This window comes from Mus musculus, chromosome 14 (assembly GCF_000001635.26).
Source record: "Mus musculus strain C57BL/6J chromosome 14, GRCm38.p6 C57BL/6J".
Classification (NCBI taxonomy): Eukaryota; Metazoa; Chordata; class Mammalia; order Rodentia; family Muridae; genus Mus; species Mus musculus.
In genome coordinates this window covers 19,824,793-19,837,960 of record NC_000080.6, presented here as the reverse complement: position 1 = coordinate 19,837,960, position 13,168 = coordinate 19,824,793, and positions in this window count along the sequence as shown.

The window sequence follows — 13,168 nt, the reverse complement described above, 5'->3', positions numbered from 1 at the left end:
AGTATTAGCTGCATAAAAATCAGAATGTTGAGACTATTATTTGGTATATAGGTACAGTAGGTGTAAATAAAAGAGAGAAAATTAAACAAACATATTAAGTATTCATGTAGATAAAATGTAAACATAGCTAGGTATGGTGGTGCATGCTTTTAAGTCCAAACACTTGGGAGATAGAGGTGGGCAACTCTCTGTAAGTTCAAGGCCAGCCTGATCTACGTATAGAGCTATGGGCCAGCTAGAGATACATAGTGAAACCGTCTCAAAAACAAAGAAAACAAAACTAAAAAAAAAAAAAAAGTGAATATAGGAATTTTCAGCTATACAAATTAGTAATATTAGTTAAATATGCAAATAAAGTGAGGGTAAAAATAATTGGGCTGTAGCTCCGAGGGGTAGAGTACCTGAGGCCTGGCTTCCTCTCCAAAACATACCATAAAAAGCAAGGAAGCCCGGCGTGGTGGCGCACGCCTTTAATCCCAGCACTCAGGAGGCAGAGGCAGGCGGATTTCTGAGTTCGAGGCCAGCCTGGTCTACAGAGTGAGTTCCAGGACAGCCAGGGCTACACAGAGAAACCCTGTCTCAAAACAAAACAAAACAAAACAAAACAAAAAAAACCCCAAACAAACAAACAAACAAACAAAGTAAGGAAGCCTCAATTAACAAAAACAGGAGTTCACCATCTACCTTCCCTCAAGGAGCCCGCCGACAGGCGGATGGGGGATGAGCAAAATACGGCCTGATTGGGAGTGAGGGCCTAGAGGGAAGAGAGCCTTCCTCGGGAGTCTTAGGCATGGCTCTTTAGTCAAAGGCCTTCCCCACAGCGATCCATAATGAAGCAGTTCTCTGAGATGATCCTTCCTTGTTCTTATTGCTTTATTTTTATGGTGGATGTGAATACTTTATACAGGGTGAACCAGGGATTAAATGCCCTTGGTGGAGGGATACCCAGGAAGGGAAGCTCATTAGCTGAAGGCTTAAGTCTGTCTAGATGCCTCATTAGTGTGGAGAAGAACTCCCGGTGTTACACTACGTGACTGAGTGTCCATGGTCCTCTCAGTGAGGTGTGGTTTCAAGTTTCAGAGCAGGTGCAGAGACAGGCAGGGAGGGAATGGCTCCAGCTCCTGCTGTCAAATCGTGGAGCTGTTTCCCCAACCCCTGTCCCCTTCCCCCAGGTCTGAGCTCATTCAACCTTACCAGTTCCTATGCCTGTTTGGTAGCGTGGTCCCACATGTCTTACCTCTATTACTCAATATTGAGATGAGATGAGATAATACAAAGGGTGGAGAGAGCCGCAGACCTGGAAGTCCTTAGACACCGACTTAGCGTTTCTGTGGCTATGATAAAGCCATGACTTAAGCAACTTGGGAAGGAAGCTCCTTTCTGTCAGTGGGGTTAGCCTTTAATGGGAAAGTACCTAATTAACTAATGCTCACAATAGTTAACAGAGTGGAAGGGCAGACCAGGTTTGCTAAGAGTGTGGGATGGGGTCCAGGCTTTTCTGAGAAGCTTGGACAGCTTCTCAGGGTAAGAGGAGTGTTCTCAAGGTGTTAGGCACCAGACAGAGGGAAGTGGGGAGGATTGGGGGATGTTGTGGATTTGGACCAATGCCACTTGTATTATGTTTATCTGGTCCCCAAAACTACAAGAATCCATATATCCACATGTAAGAAACTGAGAGAACCCTGCCCCCAGTTAGTTTGATTGGTAAATAAAGTTGCTGGCAGCCAATGGCCTGGCAGGGAGACAGAGGCCAGACTTTTGGGATTCCTGGGCAAGGGATCAAAGAGGAGGGAGAGATATAGCTACCCTGTCAGGGAAGGAAGAGAGACATCAGGCCTGAGAGGTACAGAAAGACAGAGAGATAGTCATTAGGTAGGTGTGGGAAAATGCAGCAAAGGGACTAGAGGTCTGGGTCCAGAGCAGCAAAGATGGAATATAGATTTTAGTCAGTAATAACTCAGGAATATCGGTTGAGAGTGTGTTAGCCTTGTGGAGGGTTAGTAAGTGACTCAGTCATTGAGCGTGCGTGTGGATGTGCGTGTGTGTGTGTGTGTGTGTGTTTAATTCTGGAACCCAGAACACTGGGGCAGGTAGTGAGGAGCACTGCCACTGCCGCTGGGGTTGATTTGAGTAGCGTTAATTGGGTTCTGCTACAGGGAGACGTTAGAGGCAGATAGAACTGAAGGTGCCATGGTACCTTGTATTAGAGAAGTGAGATTTATAGAATAGATCTGGGAAGAGAAAAACAAAAGAAATGGACTTGTTTCAGTTGCTGGGGTTAAGATACCAACAAGGCACCAAATGGCACTGTTCCATAGGCAATGGAGTTTATGGGTTGAATACAGTGTCAACGCTTAAGATCTGGGAATCTTCAGCAAACATAGAATATCCAAAACTATCAGGATGGACAAGATCTGAGGTCAGTATTTAATGACAGAGGGAAAATGGCTGCACATGGTTCTCCGCTATTAAGGTAAGGAGGCAGAGATTTACCATCGTGGAGCAGAAAGGAAACACCAGCCATAGGCTGCTGGTTGTGGGACACTGTTGACTCCCATCATTTGCACATCCTGGCTGAATGCTGGATCTCACACTCACAAAGAGCCTCACGCAGAGACTTTTGACTTCTATGTAAGACAATGAGGTATATGTATGCACATTCCCATGTATGCACCAAGCCTATGCACTCGTGTGGTATCTGTGTATCCTTGTGATAAAAGTGTCCATTTGCTACTAAACACACACACACACACACACACACACACACACACAAATATATATATATCACAAATTGTTTTGAAATGATAACTTATAAATACTAGGCTGGCTTTGAACTTGCTATATAGAAGGAGATGGCCTTGAACTATGGATCTGTCCACCTGAGTGCTAGGATTACAGGTGTGTGCCACCACACTTAGTTTTATGAGGTGCTGAGGATCAAGCTCCAAGTTTTGTGCATGCTAAGCAAGCTCTCTGACCTACTAAGCTACATCCCTAGCCCATTATACTACAACTCTCTCCACAAGATTTAATGTTCCTTCATTTCAAAAACAAACCTGAAATCTTAAGAAGTAGCAACAGTAATAGTCTGACCTCCAACTTCGGAGAAGAACTGAGTGTGTAGGTCAGATTTTGCATGTACCCCCAGTGACCCTGCTAAGATGGTTGTGATGAACATGCTGGAGTTCTTGAAGTCATTCTTTTTCAAGGATGGTCTTTGGGGTCAGATGAAATGTCTCCAGCATCCCCTAGAATAGCCTTTTGGGATCTCTAAAGAGTTTTAATTTTTTTAAAAATTTATTTATTTATTTATTTATTTACTTACTTACTTACTTATTTATTATGTACACCGTGTTCTGTCTGCATGTATGCCTGCATGCCTTAAGAGGGAGCCAGACCTCATTATAGATGGTTGTGAGCCACCATGTGGTTGCTGGGAATTGAACTTTGGACCTCTGGAAGAGCAGTCAGTGCTCTCAACCTCTGAGCCATCTCTCCAACCCAAGTTCTAATTCTTAAGCTAGGAAAACAACCAGGGAATTTCAAGTTTGGGGTGAAGGAACACTGTGTCCAAACATGGATTCTAATCCTAGAGCCTTCTGTGTGCTTGCTCAAAATGCATGTGAGCCATGCACTCGGAATAGGGTAGGATATTCAGGTGGTTTCCCTTGGCAACAGTCAGGAGAGCTGAGTGTAGGGGTTCTTTATAGTATACAGCTCAAGTCTTATGGCTAAATTAGTGAGGATTTGTAGAGTAGAATTGAGCTCAATGGCATCCTTGAGCTTCTTTATTGAACAAGAAAAAACTCAATTGAGCAGCTTTGAGTTTGGACATTTGCTCCATGACTTAATGTCATTTCCTGTTGCTGTGATAAAATATCCTGACCAAAGCAACTTAATCAGGGAAATTATGTCCCCAAATGACTCATCGCATCCACAGTCAAGAACAGAGAGGGGCGAATGTGTGCATAATTCTGCTTAACTCACTTTCTCTACTCTTATCCCGTCCAAGGGGCAGCGCCTGAAATGCTGCTGCCCACACTGGGAGAGACTTCTCACCTCAAGTAATGTAATCAAGGCAGGGTAGTCAAGGGCATCCTGATCCAGGCCGTCCCTCACTGAGACTCTCTTCCTAGGTGATTTTAGAGAGTGTCAAGGTGTTGGTTATGCTGAATCATCACACTACCCATAAGGCATTGTGTGGGTATCACATGGGCAAGTGGCTAGCACAGGCAGGTGGTATCAGGAAGGAGTATAGTAACCCAAGTAAAGAGTGATCATACCAGGTTGCCAAAAGGATGAGGGTCGGCCATGGGGTCCAGCATGGCCAGAGGGGATAAGGAAGGATACGTCCTAAGCAACGCAGTGTTGAAAGAGCTGTGCAGCTTCCAGCGCTGCATGGAGGATAAGTGTGATAACAAAGGTGGCGAGGAAAGAGAGGCTGAACCGTGATGGGAATGGCACAAGCAGACACAGAAGTAAAGAGGTCTGGGACTCTTTGAGGGCCATGCTCATGGTAGATACTCCTCCATGATGAGAATACTGCAGATACTGACAGTTAAATAGAATCAGACAGTGACTTAATGGAGCCATTTTATTTCTTTTGAAACTAATATAAAGTTGGGCCTGTATCTGTGTATGTGTTTTATTTCTGTTTTCTGGTTTTACACTTTATATTTCAGTTTCCCTATCCCACTCAGCCCTACCTTTATCTGTAGTTTCTCTTTCTGAACTTTCAGTTATATTCACTCAAATGTGATTTGACAATGTTAAATGGAAAACTCCAGAAATAAGCAATTCATGACTTTTCAACTGAATGTGTTTTTAAGTAGTGTGATTATCTCACAGTGTCCTCTGTCCCACCTGACTCATCCTGGATCCCTTTACCCAGACTATCCATGTTATGTGCACTACCAGCCCCTTAATTAGTAGCTGCCTTGGTATCAATAATTGTCTATTACAGTGCTTGCATTCAAGAAATCCTTATTTAACTTAATGATGTCCCCACAGAGCTAGTGTAATGAGAGGAGACACCAGGGCACTGAACTTGGACAGATTAATTTTGGTACCGTGTGGCAATGATGTAGTGCATACAGGAAAACATAGAGGGCCAGCAAGATGTCTCTCAGCAGATAAGGGTACTTGCCATTCAATCCTGATAACCTGAATTTAGGCCTCAGGACCCATTTAAAGGAGGAAGGAGAGAAATGACTCCAGAAAGATGTCTTCTGTCCTCTACACATGAACCCTAGCATGTAAGTGCCTCTATTATCATATACATATAGATACAATAATAATGACAATGATAATAAATAAAATGAAGTGTATTGTGAGTGTGTTGCAAGGTGTGTGTGTGTGTGTGTGTGAGTGTGCTTGTGAGTGTGCACATGAGTGTGTGTGTGTATGTGTTTGTGTGTATATGTGCACATGCTTGAGTGGAAAGATCCATGGGAGGAGGGGCAGGGGGAAAGGGTGGAATGTATTCTCCATGGATAAAAAGGGACTTCTGTGTTTTACAAATTTTTGATCTCTTGACAGATTGACCAGTTTAAAGCTGTTCCCTCATCATGGGTGGTCTGAGAAGTCCCACGGTGAGGGAATGCAGACTCTTGCTCCATGCAGTGTGGAAGGTTGTACAGAGCTGGAACACACTTGCACTGGCAGATTGAAGCTGACTTTGTGTTATGGGGAGTAAAGGTGTGAGTGATGTGTCTATTACGGCTTCAGAGACATCCAGGAAGAGATGGGAACGATGGGAGGGGTGCAAAATGTATGCACTCAGAGTTATGAAGACAGGTTTACTTTTTAGGATTTCCCCCACACCAGCTCAGATCAAACAGAAACACATGTGGGTTACCCACTTGTGATCTTTAAGGCAATCAGCATGGGCTGAGCTCCTCAGCTTCACATGTCACATGTCACAGGAAGCAATGTCTCCTGGCCCTGGAGACCACAGGTCCTGAAATCCTATTACCTGGATGGTGTAGGAGCAGTGCCATGTTCCTGTGAGGTTGATGACAGTGACCTGCACCCCAACAGCCATGAACTAGATAGAAGAAAACACAGCCCAGCTGATACCAGAGAGGGGCCATGCAGACTGACTCTAAACCATGCAGTCTCCAATACCTTCCCCTGGATCCTTGGCATTGCAGAATTCCCCCCAAATTTACTTGCAAACACTAGAAAAGAGATCAACAACGGAGTATCATAACGCTACAGTGACTTAAGCCTGTGGCTATGTGTACAGAGAAGGTCCAATATAGAAATCCGGCTCAGCACTGTGCACTGGTCCCTCATGCTCTCCAGCGAGGGTTTGAGTGAAAAAACAGGCAAGACCTACATTCATTCTCCCAGGACCTCATCAAAGATGGCCCACTCTCAAATCTATCCTGTTTGGACTTTTTAGTGGGGGGTTTATTATTTCATTGGAACTGGTTCTTGTATAACCCAGGCTGGCCACAGACTCATGTCGCGTCTGCTCTCGACCAGCAAGAACGACATGACCACCAGTCCTTCTAACAGCAGTTTATTCAGTCCTCATCTTTCTTCTTTCTCTTAAAAATATCCCCCTTTAACCCGGGGATCAATTTGGGAGACTTACCAGTACCGTTCCCCAGCTGAAGAGTTCTGAATCCACGCCGGATCCTTCTCAACAGTCTGTTTTAAGGGAACCTTTATTAACTGCTCCTTCCCTGTGATGCAGTTCTGAATCCTCCCTGTAGCAGGGGGTCTTTGCTCGTGCCTGAAGATGTTTCTTTTCCCGGGTTTTGGCACCACTTCTTGCGCGCGCCCAACTGGCCAGGAAGAACGACACTGCAACAGGATCCTTCTGCACACGTTTATTCAGTCCTGTTTCTTCTTGTTTATATCTCCCCCGAACCCTGGGCCTCTCACTCTTTTATACTCTCAGTTCCCATCCACGCACAGCAGGCCATGCCACCTCACCAGGTACGCAGCTTCAGCTAATCAGGGCAGCAGGGGCATATCTCCATCAAAATGGATTCACCAGTATCCTGGTACACCTGCGCATCGCTCACGATGCTTGTGGCTTATATTCAGGTGAGGAAGTCAGGTGCAAGTCATAAGACTTAGCTGCAGCCCCTGGCGCCTTCTTGGGATTGCCGCCACACCCGCTCCTCACAGACTCACATATAGCTAATAATACATCTATATTCTTTCAAAAACTAAATCCCACAGTTTCTCAGCTGTGAAGAACTGGCAGCAAAAGCAGGAGCACTGCAGATGGACGCTGCACTCTACGAGCTGTCAAGACCACAGCTGCAGAAAGTTGGGCGGTGGGGGGGGGGGATCCCTCAAACCCTCACCAGCAACTTGAATTATTTAGTTCTACATGATCATTAGTGGGACCAATAAGATCAGGCTTCAGGTTTCTCCAACATCATCTGGGAAGCCATGTGATTAAAGTAGCAAAGGAAGAAGACCGTGGAAGCCATTTGGATCTCTGCATTTGCTGACACCTGGGAATGTGACACCTAGACACTGATAGACGTTGAAGAAGGCTGGCCTTATTTGCTGATGTGAAATAGGATGACCCAGCAAACACGAAAAATAAAGAGACATAGGATCTAAGTGGCTAGGAGCCCAAAGAACAGTGTTCTGCAGTGTGATTAAACCCCAACACGAGAGTATGCTTAGTTCCCATTTTAGATGAAAAGTCTATACACCCAGTATTTTTCTGTGCTAAGGAGAGGAATCTGGCTCAATGTCTCACTGGACAATCAAAAAATCTGTTTGTTATTGTTGTTCTGTGTTGTTGTTTTGTTTTGTTTGTTGAGAGAGAGGTTCTTACTCTGGAGCTATGTCTTGTTTGGAATTCTCTGATAATCTTAAAACTTGGGTCAATCCTCCTGTCTCAGTTTCCTGAGTGCTGGGATTACAGATGTGAGCTATGACACCCAGCCAGGAAAAAAACAATCTACGTGAATTGCAATGAATCTGTCTTACAGCAGTGGCTCCTCAGGCAAAGCTATGGACTGACAGTGGCCACACTTCTTTTTTTCTGATGTATTCTTTCAGCCTTGTGATTTATTTTTCTATATTGAAAATTTATCCAAGCCAGGTGGTGGTAGTGGAACACCTTTAATCCCAGCACTGAGGAGAAAGATGCAGGCGGATTTCTGAGTTTGTGGATAACCTGATCTACAGAGTGAGTTCCAGGACAGCCAGGGATACACAGAGAAACTCTGTCTTGAAAAACCGAAAGAAAAAAGAAAAAAAGAAACATTATCCAGATAGCTGTCCTCGTCTTCTAAGAATGCTGAGAAGAGAGAGGTATGAAGGAGAACACACACACCTATCTAGGAATACTGACGAGAAAGAGGTGTGAAATACACACACACACACACACACACACACACACACACACACACACACCTCTGCATACATCAAGCTGCTCTACTTGATGCTCAAAGCTCACATCCTCCTTGACCCACACCTACCACAGCAAGCCTCCTGAACTACCTTCCAGCTTCTCACTCAATCCCTGCCGGCTCCATTATCCTCTATAAGGATATCATAATTCAAGTCACAATTTGCCAACCCCTAAACCTTCAGTGGCTTTCTGTTGAACACTGAATCAAGTCCATTGCACCCAGCGCCACCTTGGTCTTTTCTTTCACTGTGAGTGAGGAATCTCTAACCCAAAAGCAAACAAACAAAGCCTGAAATGCTCAAAAATCTGAAACTTCTGGAACACTAACTTGAAATTAACATCACACTACTGGGAAACTCCATCCCTAGCCTCACAGAGCAGGTGACAATAAAATACAGACATTCTAAGGACACTGTGCAATGTTAACCTCAGGTTGTGAGTACAAAGCATGCATTGAAACACAGATGGATTGCTTGTTTAGGATTGATTCCACCCTAAGGTTCCTCTTTTGAATGTACAGATTCTTAAAACATCCAAAAGGTCTGAAATCTGAAGCTCTGGTCAGTGAAAGACTGTCTCAAAAACTAAGATGACTAAGGAAGACATGGGACACCAGCCTCTAACCGTCACATGCCTCTCACATGTGCATACTTACACTGGCACTCACAATCTGCAGGTCTAAGAGCCAGGGCAGAACTGCAGGGCTTCACTGTCCCTCGGAAGCTTGCAGGATGGATTCACAGGGAGCAGTCCCAGGAAGCCTCCTACCAGACTAAGCCTGAACATAGAGCGCAGCTGTCAGAATCCTGCCTTTTTACGTGCTAGTCAGAGGTTCTCTGGGGAACCAGACCTCTTCACACTTCTAATGTGAAGCTTCCCCTACCTAACTGCTAGCCTCTGGGAGAAGGGCCCGTTCTCAGAATTCAAAACAAAAAGAAATAGCCAAACCTTTGCAAGCTTCAGAGCTAGGGAACCTGCCTAAGAAGCTCCCCCCAGTGCTGGGTAAAAGGGAAGAGAGCAGGAACGTGGACAGAGGGTGTGCAAAGCAGGATGGAGAAGGCTGGCTGCATGTTGGTCAGACTTATGGGATGTGGTCCTCTCTGTATCATTCACTGCCTGCTTTTGCATCTTCAGAGTGGCTTCCTTGATATTTGGAAGGCTTCACAGAAATTTATCCATCGAACATCCACCTCCATTTCTGCACCTTCAACTGTCCCCTTAAAGCCTTCTCCATTTTCTGGGACACTACATATGCCTTGTTCTCTCGGTACTTCCAATCATATTTTCCCACACTCCATGATGCTTCCTCTTACTCCACTTGGACATGAACACTGTCTTCTAAGACATGTGCTCACCCTCTGTCCTCTCCCTGCTCTGATGTAGCACACATCCAAACAGTTGCAACTACAGCTTCCTACTGGGGCATCTCTAGCCTTGTCCCTTCACTCATGCTCACTCCTGACCTCTCAGCAGGGATGCTGGAATACAGCTGCCACTACCTCGAAATCACAGGTCCCATACCTGGTCCCTCAGCTGCTACACAAGGACTCCCTTTCACCAGCACAATTGCCTCTATTCATAGCTTCACTCAAGGGTCTGATCTTGATGTATCTCCTGTCTTCTACTCACCCTATGTAGAGTCCCACTGATTCTGTGGACCATTTGTTTGAACCCTCTCTGGGGTCTGTCCTCAGCTTAGGAGCATTTCCATTGTGACTGGCTCTGTCCCTGAAGGGAGTTATGGGCATCTGCAAAGCTGGTGGCTCCACACAAGACATTTTCCAGAATGTCCAGTCTCCACTGTGCATCTGTTTTCTTTTTGTAGAATTGAATGTGGGAGATGAATGGTTTATGCTTTTTGTGTGACGAGAATTCTTAGTCATGCACATTCCATTTCCACAATAAAATGTAGTTCTCAGTTTCTTGGAGTCCCTTCAGATATAACAGAAAGGGTCTCAGAAAGAGATGGAGATGCTCAGGAGGCTCTCTGTAGGAGAGGGACCTCTCTGCATTACACAATTTAAGAAAAATCTGATTTCCTAAGGTAACATTTTCTGTTTCCTAAGGTAACATTAACTGTTTCCAATTGGTAACATTTATCAGAATATAAAGCACTGTTGTTTGCAATATAGAGGCTGTTGTGAATGTTTCTAAAGGTTACCAACTTGTTTTGCTCACGTTTTGGAAGAATAACTGAACAAAGATTTAGTGAACTTGGTAGCTTTAGTAATTTGACAGGTTAAACTGGGCTTAGTGGAGTACACCTTTAATCCCAGCACTTAGGAGGCAGAGGCAGATGGATCTCTGTGAATTTAAGGCCAGCATGACCTATATAGTGAGTTCCTTTCCAAAAAAGGAAGGAAGGAAGGAAGGAAGGAAGGAAGGAAGGAACAAACAGAAAGATTTCAACAAGCTTCAGTGTGTAATGTCTACCTCTGATGGTTATCTTACTTAAGATGTGTTGTCTTTAGTGATGCTGGCCTTGCCATCCCCATGAGACTGAACCACTACATACCTTGAAGATACTGCAGATTTTGTGAGCCTTATATATTGAATCTATTCAACTTGTTCACTGATGCAGTCAAGTCAACCAATAAGCAAATGGACAGGGCTGTGTTGAAACAGAACTTTGTTTAGAGATGTTGAGATTGGAATTGCATATACACTTCACTCGTCATCTGTTTCTCGTCTTCTGAGATACTTGTATGGCTAACCCCTTAGCTCCTGCAAGTCTTTCTTTCACCTTCTCAATGAAGCCCTACCCAGACAGATCGTTCTGCCCCAAACAGCAAGTGACACCAAGTCCCCCCAACTCATTGTCCTCACCCATTTTTACCTTCCTCCTCATTCCGTGACTTCCCATAGCACTTAGGGCCTTCCAAACATAATACATAATTTACATATGTATGTTTCTATTGTTCATCCTCCTTTGCCAGATAGAAAGCTTCTCACCTGTAGAGTTTGTTGTTCATAATTTCACAGAGCCCTCCGAAGGGCCCAGAAGACTTCGTGTCACAGCTGACACGGAAAGACTTGGTTGAATAATTCAATGGATGGATGAGTGGCTTGTGAAACTCTCAATTGACCACTGGTTGGGGTTCAGGTCGTTTGATAATAAAATGTTTCTCCATTATGTGGGCTTGGCCTTTAGAAATGAGGTTGTATACCTTCTATTTCAAAGGCCCTGTGGTGGTTTGTATGAGATGGTCCCCCACCCCATAGGCTCATATATCCTCACAGGCTCGAGTCCCCAGTTGATTAGGTGTTTGGAAAGACTGGGGTGTGTGTTCTTGTTTAGAAGAGTTGTGTCACTGGGGAGGGGGGCTTTTGAGGTTTCAAAAACCCAAGCCAGGCCCAGTGTCTCTCTGCCTGATTCCTCTGAAACTGTCAACAAGCCCACATTAATCACTTCCTCCTCCTCCTCCTCCTCCTCCTTCTTCTCTTTAAAGATTTATTTATTATTTATTTATTTTATGTATGTGAGTACACTGTAGCTGTCTTCAGACACAACATATCCTACTACATATGTTTGTGAGCCACCCTGTGGTTGCTGGGAATTGTACTCAGGATCTCTGGAAGAGCAGTCAGTGCTCTTACCTGCTGAGCCATCTCTCCAGCACCTGCCCTTGCTTTTCCTGATTCATTTGGTATGAAACTTAACTGGGAAAACATGAATTGTCTCTGAGAGCCCGTTTAAAACTGCACTCGATCCTGCGGAACGTTCAAAGCTTCTCATTATGCATGTGTCCCTTTCTGGCTCCAGACTAGAAGCGTCTAATCTAAGCATCTGTGTTGATTATTACATTTAAACCTCCTGAAATTAGACACTACAGCTTCTTCATTTGTATGCCCCACAGATGCAAACACTGTTTAATTACCGGCTCCTGAACTAAAATGAAACGTACAGTTGGCTTAGCTCCAAGAGATTCAATAACGCCCCTCAGCTTGCCATGAAAGGCCTTTCTTGATCAAGCGCCTGCCTTTGTCCACAGTCTCGCCAGCTGTCACCACCTCCCTCCAGCTTCCATAAGTGTTTCCCTCTCGGCCCTATTGTTCATTTCTTGCCTTTGTGCATCTGTTTCCAGCAAAATCAGTTATCATTTTGACTGCGAGTGAACTCCTCACTATCTCCAAGCCACTGTTTCTCTCTTTTGTCCCTCCCACCCTCCCTTTTTGGTCTTTTAAATGGAATCAAAGTAGACAGCCAGTCTGTCCTGCTCATCACTGCTCGCCTGTATCTGGAAAACAATTTGTAACGGAATGGGAAGGGTCTTAAATCCAGTAGGAGCATTTGATTGTCTCTAGAGCACAGCAGGCAGTTCCTGAGGCAGGCAAGCATGGGAGAGAGGATAGCTTGGAACCCCAATTTGTTTCTGGTTATTCACATAGCCCCTCTTACAATGATGCTCTTGGCAGCCTTGTTCCTTCATTGGTAAGTCACACACACACACACACACACATACACACACACACACACACAACCAAAAATTCTCCAAACAATTTACCTGGCACCTCGGAACTCCCTTAACCTCCCCAGATTATATATACTTCTACCTCTAAATAATAATGTTTCTTCACCCCTAGTACCAATCACACCTACACAGTTTTTATTCAAGTATATTCCCAATGTATGGGGTATAAAGATTAGAAGGGTCAAGATGGCCTGAACTTGCTTGGGGTATAGGCACAATTAAGGGGAAACTATGTCCTCTAATAAGCTTTTAAGAAGAATCTCTTATTTACTCTCATATGCCTGTGCATGTGATTAAAGCCAGA